Genomic DNA, 7,153 nt, shown 5'->3' on the forward strand with positions numbered 1-7,153 from the left:
CAAAAGTGATTAAAAGAATGTGCAAGACATATTTGCAAATACCAATGTTCTTCTGCAGCAAAATCCAAATTTCTTATACAACAGCTTCCATAGATTTTCCATACCCCTGTGGAGCTGCTTGCTTTAGTGCATTTGGGTATACATTCCTAAGTAATAGTTAAAGATTGTTAAGAACAGAGTGAAAATGATAGTACTTTCACAAGAGTAAAACCTTTATTATACCAGTGCACCTCACAGAGAAGTAGTGTATGGAAATAAGATTGATTAAAGAAAGAAGAATATATAACTTTATTAATGTGGCACTGCACATGGATATTAGGATCAGGGTTGAGAATTAGATAAGAGCAGAATGAGAATCTATAGCTTGAACAGCACACAGTTTTATCTTTAGTGAACATAGGCACAAATGGCATTTTTAACATGTATGTATGTATGTATGTATGTATATTTTTATATATACATATATATATACATATGTGTATGTGTATATTTTATATATGAGAAAAGAGGTATTTTTCTTTCTGAAATTTCATTTATCATAATTGATTTCTAGTTGTATCCCTTTCCTTGAAAATACCATAATTTCATTTTTCTTTATAGTTGTGTAACATTCAATTGTATACATGTACTATAATTTTATTATCTAATCATCTGTCAATGGATAGTTAGGTTGGTTCCGGCTGCTGGCTGTTTTGAATAGTGCTGCCATAAACAATAAACATCTATATACAACGATTTTGGCCAGATAAGGGTAATATGAGCACTTGCTAAGCACACTCCAGTGAAGTCTGCTTGGTAGGCCGAGAGGCCTGGAAGCACTCACAAGGCATGGAGTTTCAAGGAAACTCAACCTCCTGGAACCAGGCATTCTCATAACCCATATACTGATACCCTATCCCCGTGTTAGTCTGGTGTATGGATCCACGTGCTCTCTTTTAGTATTATTTTATTATAAGTGCCTTTAAAGATTGAATTCTGACATAGCTAAGCCTTTGCCAGTGTTCCAACATCCCAGAAAATCCTTGAAGCCAACAAACTTGGAATTAAGTAGGAATTCAGTAAGAATGTTACCTATTCAGTAACATTCAAATTTATTTCTAGTAGAGACAGTGAAACTAATTAGGCATTACAAAGAGCAGAGCCGAAATAGCTCAGGGCTGGTCTTCAGAGTGTTTACTTGGGACAATAGCCAGTCTTACCCAGACAAGGTATTCACAATGGCCTAGCAAATCGGTGGTTTACCATGAAAGAGTTAGGGAATCCCCCTGAGACAGGTTTCTTCACTAGGCCCAAAGAAACAGTATAAATCAGGCATTTACTAAGAACCCCTGGTGGTGGGCTTAACAATAGACTAGCATTACACCTGGCTCCATTCTTAGTGGCAGCAGCCTGGTCCCAGCCTTCTTTTGATGTATACATTCCTTTTGTATTGTGTCACTGTAACTTGGCAGATGTATCTTGCCTGGTTTCTTGTCGCAATTCTGTATAAAAAGTATGATGCTCGACTCAAAAAATTACATTCAGATTCTACATAATCTCTCATGTTGATTCTGTCTGTCATTCATTCACTGACTCCTTGTCCACCTGCAACCAGAGACTGGTTCTACGCAGACAGGGACCAGTCTTATCTTACTGCTGATAAGAATAAATTCAATAGATATGAAGAACCATATCTAAACCACAGCTAAAGAAACAAGTTGTTTGTTTTGCTTTGCTTTTTCATTTGGGTGTTTGTTTTGAGACAAGGATTCTCTGTGTAACCCTGGATGTCCTGGAATTCACGCTATAGATCAGTCTGATCACTTGCCTCTGTTTTCTGAGTGCTGGGATGAAAGGTGTGAACCACCACAATCTGGCAAGGAGAGTTTTTATAATGCTACCTTGTAAGGTAATATGTAGTAATTGAAGTATTTGGCCACTTTTATAATTTATTCTCAGGAAGATAGAGATCTATACAACTAGAATTAAGAGCTATAGAAGAGAGTGATGGGGAGAAGAAGAGAGAGAGAGAGGGAGGGAGAATCCTTTCTTGGTGTGCTAACATGGGGTTGAATTTAGGGAAGGACAAGAAAGGGCCAATTGTTTGTAATCACAACTACAAAAAGTATAAAATACAGAAATTAAAGTATCAGCCTTACTGTGGACAGATACTCATTCCAGAGATAACTCAAACATAGAGTCACTATTCGAAATGAGTACTGTAAAGGAGGCAAAATGAAATATTGGGGTCTGTACTGGCTATTTTTGTGTCAACTTGACACAGCTGGAGTTATCACAGAGAAAGGAGCTTCAGTTGAGGAAATGCCTCCATGAGATCCAACTGTAAGNCATTTTCTCAATTAGTGATCAAGGGGGAAAGGCCCCTTGTGGGTGGGACCATCCCTGGGCTGGTAGTCTTGGGTTCTATAAGAGAGTAGGCTGAGCAAGCCAGAGGAAGCAAGCCAGTAAAGAACATCCCTCCATGGCCTCTGCATCAGCTCCTGCTTCCTGACCTGCTTGAGTTCCAGTCCTGACTTCCTTTGGTGATGAACAGCAGTATGGAAGTGTAAGGCGAATAAACCCTTTCCTCCCCAACTTGCTTCTTGGTCATGATGTTTGTGCAGGAATAGAAACCCTGACTAAGACAGGGTCCAAACAAATTAGGGTACACTTAAACTTTTAAAGGTGTGGAAGGATATGTGGACTTCAGTTAATGTGTTTGTACTCATTATGACGGCATCCATTGAGGACCCACTGGAAGTAAGCATCTGTTCCTCCTAGAGAAATAAAACATTAGGAAAGAGAGAGAGGCATATTAGTAATCAGGAATTCATATTATGATCAGTTTGTATTTGACTTGCTTCTCTATATGACATTTGATATGTTACTAAATCTCATTAAAATGGCAATGTAAAATGTAAATATTATCTTATCTTCTTCCTGTGTCATAATCAAAATACATAGAAGATAGCAAATAAAAGTTCATGTACAATATTTCCAAAGAATTAAACTGTCTTTGGGAAGACAACAAATAGGGAATCAGATGTCAAAAGGCACATAAAGATAACAAGGAATTACATATGGTGTATATCACTTTAGGTGATTGCACAATAGATTTATTTTTTCTGATATTTCAGGGAAAAGGAAAACACAAGGCTAAGTCTCCATAAAATGTTTTTCAAATGTGTAATTTTCCAAAACTACTCTACTGTTCTTTTATATGTACTCTAGACTCTTTTCATAGTCTCTCAGTTCACATAGGTGCTTCGCAGGAGACCCCTTATCTATGGAGATCACACATACACACTGCTTAGCCCAGAAAAAGGAACCCATTGCAACCTTGGAAACAGTTACACACAAGTTTGCAAAAACCTCCTAGTTTTCTCCACTGTGAGTCATGCTCAGGTTGTTTCTTGTTTCATGCCCTCCTTAAAAAAAAAAAAAAAAATGCAGCACAGGCCAGCCTAGAACTTGTTACATAGGCATGAATGACCTGAACTTCTAATTACTCTGCTTCCACTTTCTTAGTGCTAGGATTACTGTTGTACATATCCATCCACACCTCTTTTGTGAGGTGCTGGCTATTAAATTCAGGGGTTAAGATCCTTCCTTCCTTTTCTTCTCTTCCCCTCTCTCCTCCTTCCCCTGCTGGGGTGAGTAGTTGATGTAGCCACCCGGAGGGTAGTTGGAAGAGGGGCGTGGGGAGTGGGAGGCAGGAAACAGGTTGGCACCTCAGAAATATGGTGGTGGAGGAAGGGGTGGCTCAGAGGCCCAGCGCAGCGTCCGGGGGAGGTGCCTTTGGGGGTTCGGCAGCAGCAGCAGGGGCATGCGGTGTTACCGGTGAAGAAGCTGAAGATGGAGCACGTCCAGGATGACCACAAGCTTTTCCTCCAGGCTGTTGAGAAACCAACACAGATATATAGATTTCTTCGAACTCATAATCTTTTTCTTTTTCTTTTTTTCTTTTCTTTTTCTTTTTTTCTTTTCTTTTCCTTTTTTCTTTTCTTTTCTTTTCCTTTCCTTTCCTTTCTTTCTTTCTTTCTTTCTTCTTTATTTATTAGATATTTTCTTTATTTACATTTCAAATGCTATCCTGAAATTTCCCTGTACCCTCCCCCCACCTTGCTCCCCTACCCACCCACACCCACTTCTTGGCCCTGGCGTTCCTCTGTACTGGGGCATTTAAAGTTTGCAAGACCAAGGGGCCTCTCTTCCTAATGATGGCTGACTAGGCCATTTTCTGCTCCATATGCAGCTAGAGACACATGAGCTCTGGGGGTACTGATTAGTTTGTATTATAGCACCAATATTTTTGCACAGAATTCTTACTTACATGTATCATTGAAACTCCAGAACAAACATCAAAAGGAAAACATTTAAAGTTGATATTTTATCAAAAGTAGAGAAAATTAAAGGAGAGCAAGAATCTCATAGCTCATCTGTGCATTTGAAACTTACATTTACTGATTTCTTCCACAAAAATAATAAGCCATCACAAAACTCAGAAAATGAACAAAATTCTGTTACCCTGAAAGTCTTGCTCATGAAAGTTTGCCACAATAAAGAAAGTGTTTAAGTTGTCCAGTAAGACAAGTTTCTACTGGTAAAGAACAGGTGCCTTGGAATCCTAACCTCAATCAAACAAAATCAAAAAATTTCCCATCCCTGGCAGTTTCCAGTAATGAATTTGAACCTAGTAACAGCAATATGGTAAAGTCTTACTCATTACTATTTAGAGTAAGTCATCCAGGAAGAAGAGAATGTAATGGAATGATTAATGGAGAAACCAATGAAAATATTGATGTCAGTGAAGAACTTCCAGCCAGAAGAAAACAAAATTGTGAAGATGGGGGTAAAGACATTTGTTGCACAAATGACAGTGTTTGACAAAAACAGGTGTTTACAGCTTTTAGATGGGGAATATGAAGTAGCCATGCGGGAAATAGAAGAATGTCCAATAAGCAAGAACAATGTGGGAGACTATTCTTGATGGGAAGAGGCTGCCTCCATTCGAAACATTTTCTTAGGGAACTACATTGCAATTTACTCTTCAATGGATGGAAGAAACTAACGATTAATCTACAGCTCCTGTTGCCAAGCTCCTTGCCACTAGAAATTCAGAGAACCTTCATCAGGAAGATATGCCTGGTTCTGTTAAACCTGCACAAACTCTTGCTGTTAAGGAGATGCTGACTACAGAGCTGCAAACAAGAAAAGAAAAGGATACTTCAAATGAAAGTTGCCAGTACTTGCACTGCCTGTGGTGTACTCTCAACTGCCCTAAGCTGTATAAAACTCTCCCAAAGCAGATTTGTCTTCAATTATGTATATCATCCAAAAGGTGCTAGGATAGGTGTTTCTATCAATGAGTGTTATGATAGCTCCTATGCAGAAAATCTTCAGGATCGCCAACCTGGATTTGCTTTTAGTTGAAATGGACCAATTAAGAGAACACCTATCACATACATCCTTGTGTGCAGGCCAAAACGAACAAAAGCAAGCATGTCAGAGTTTCTTGAATCTGAAATGGAGAAGTAGAACAGCAAAGAACATACAGTAGTGGCCACAATCACTTTTATTTCCACAGTAGTACTTGCCTGCCTCTTCGGCCATAAGAAACAGAAGTAGACAATGAAGATGAGAAAGATCCAGAATGGCTGAGATTTCAAACAAACAAACAAACAAACAAACAAACAAACAAACAAAAACAAATTGAAGAAAATTTTGATGTGAAGGAAGAAGAGAACGAAGTAATGAAACTGTGGTATCTCTATGTCATGAAGCATTGATTTATTGTTGACAATCAAATGAATCATGCCTGTATGCTGTTTGTAGAAAATTGTAGACAGAAAATAATTAAGAACTTATGTCGAAATTTTATGCTTCATCTAGTAAGAATGCATGACTTTAATCTTACTAACATAATGTCAATAGATAAAGCTGTTACCAAACTCCGAGAAATGCAGCAAAACGAGAAAAAGGAGAATCTGTGGCCCCTGCAAATGAAGAAATAGCTGAGGAACAAAATGGGACAACAAATGGATTCAGTGAAACTAACTCAAAAGAGAAAGCTTTGGAAACTGAAGGTTTCTCAGGGGTTCTACAATTGAGCAAGAACAAAAATTGAGAACTTGCCTGTGTTGTGGATACATACTGAAGTTGCTTCTAGGGAATTCAGCCTCTAGGATGAGTTTTGGTTTTAAGTTGTTTGGTTTTTAATCATGGGTTAGGAACAGGCAGTGTTAGATGATGTCATTGATTTCAGCATGGAGGTTCTGTGGGTCTGCTTTGCTTCTTCTCATGTGCTTATCAGCTTTAGTGATGTCCTCAATTTGGTTTTAGCCTGAAAAGCAGTTTTTCAAATAGTTAATTTTCCTTAGCTATAATAATCATCATTTTTAAATATATTGGATTAATCTAGAAGTTTTACACCTAAATTTTAACGCCTGTTTTACTTGTAACTGTTTTTCTGCTTTGTAATTATGAGACATTTTCTGGGAAAGGAAGGTTGGGATATTATGCTGTCTTAGAGATGGAGAATTTTGTGAAATTTTTCCATTGCCACTTTCCCCCAAACTTTGACCCTTGACTCAGAAATCACTTATGCATTTGGGATGAGAAGTTACAAAGCAAGTTCTGCATCAGTTAGTTCTGTTACAAGTTTAAAACTGCATCAGTTGGTCTCCTCCTGTTGGAGGCGATGTGACCTCTCCATGCAGCCATGCAGTGCCATGCTCACTGATGGAAGTTACTGTTTGTTTTCAAGTGACTGGTTTTCATGTTCGTTTTTCCCAATTTAGTTTTTTAATTGAATATGATTTTAGGTTTTCTTTTTTCATTAGGTAATCCCATGGGAAATTGTTCTGTGCACATCTTTTGCACTAGGATGGTAAAGCAAGATTTAAAAGATGCCACTTTGTGGGGAAGGGTGCCTCTGAGTATGAACCAGAAGATGTCACACCTTGTTTCCTTTGTGATGTTGAAAGTATAATGTAAAAACAAAATTCTAGGCCTTTAGGCCCAGGCTTGGGAATGTGACCTCTGTGACTTAATGCTCCAAGGTATGCTAATCATATAGTGACATTCCTCCACCCACCAGCTTCCTGGGTTCAAAGAGTGTTCATTTAAAGAAAGTCACCCTGACCATTACGGGAACCTGCTATGCAAATGTACT

General features: G+C 38.4%; 1 pseudogene; it reads left to right on the forward strand.

Moving 5' to 3' along the window:
• Nucleotides 1–2,709: 2,709 nt before the first annotated feature.
• On the forward strand, nt 2,710–6,106 carry LOC110286254 (annotated as a pseudogene).
• Nucleotides 6,107–7,153: the final 1,047 nt, after the last annotated feature.

The sequence above is a fragment of the Mus caroli genome, chromosome X (assembly GCF_900094665.2).
Source record: "Mus caroli chromosome X, CAROLI_EIJ_v1.1, whole genome shotgun sequence".
Lineage (NCBI taxonomy): Eukaryota > Metazoa > Chordata > Mammalia > Rodentia > Muridae > Mus > Mus caroli.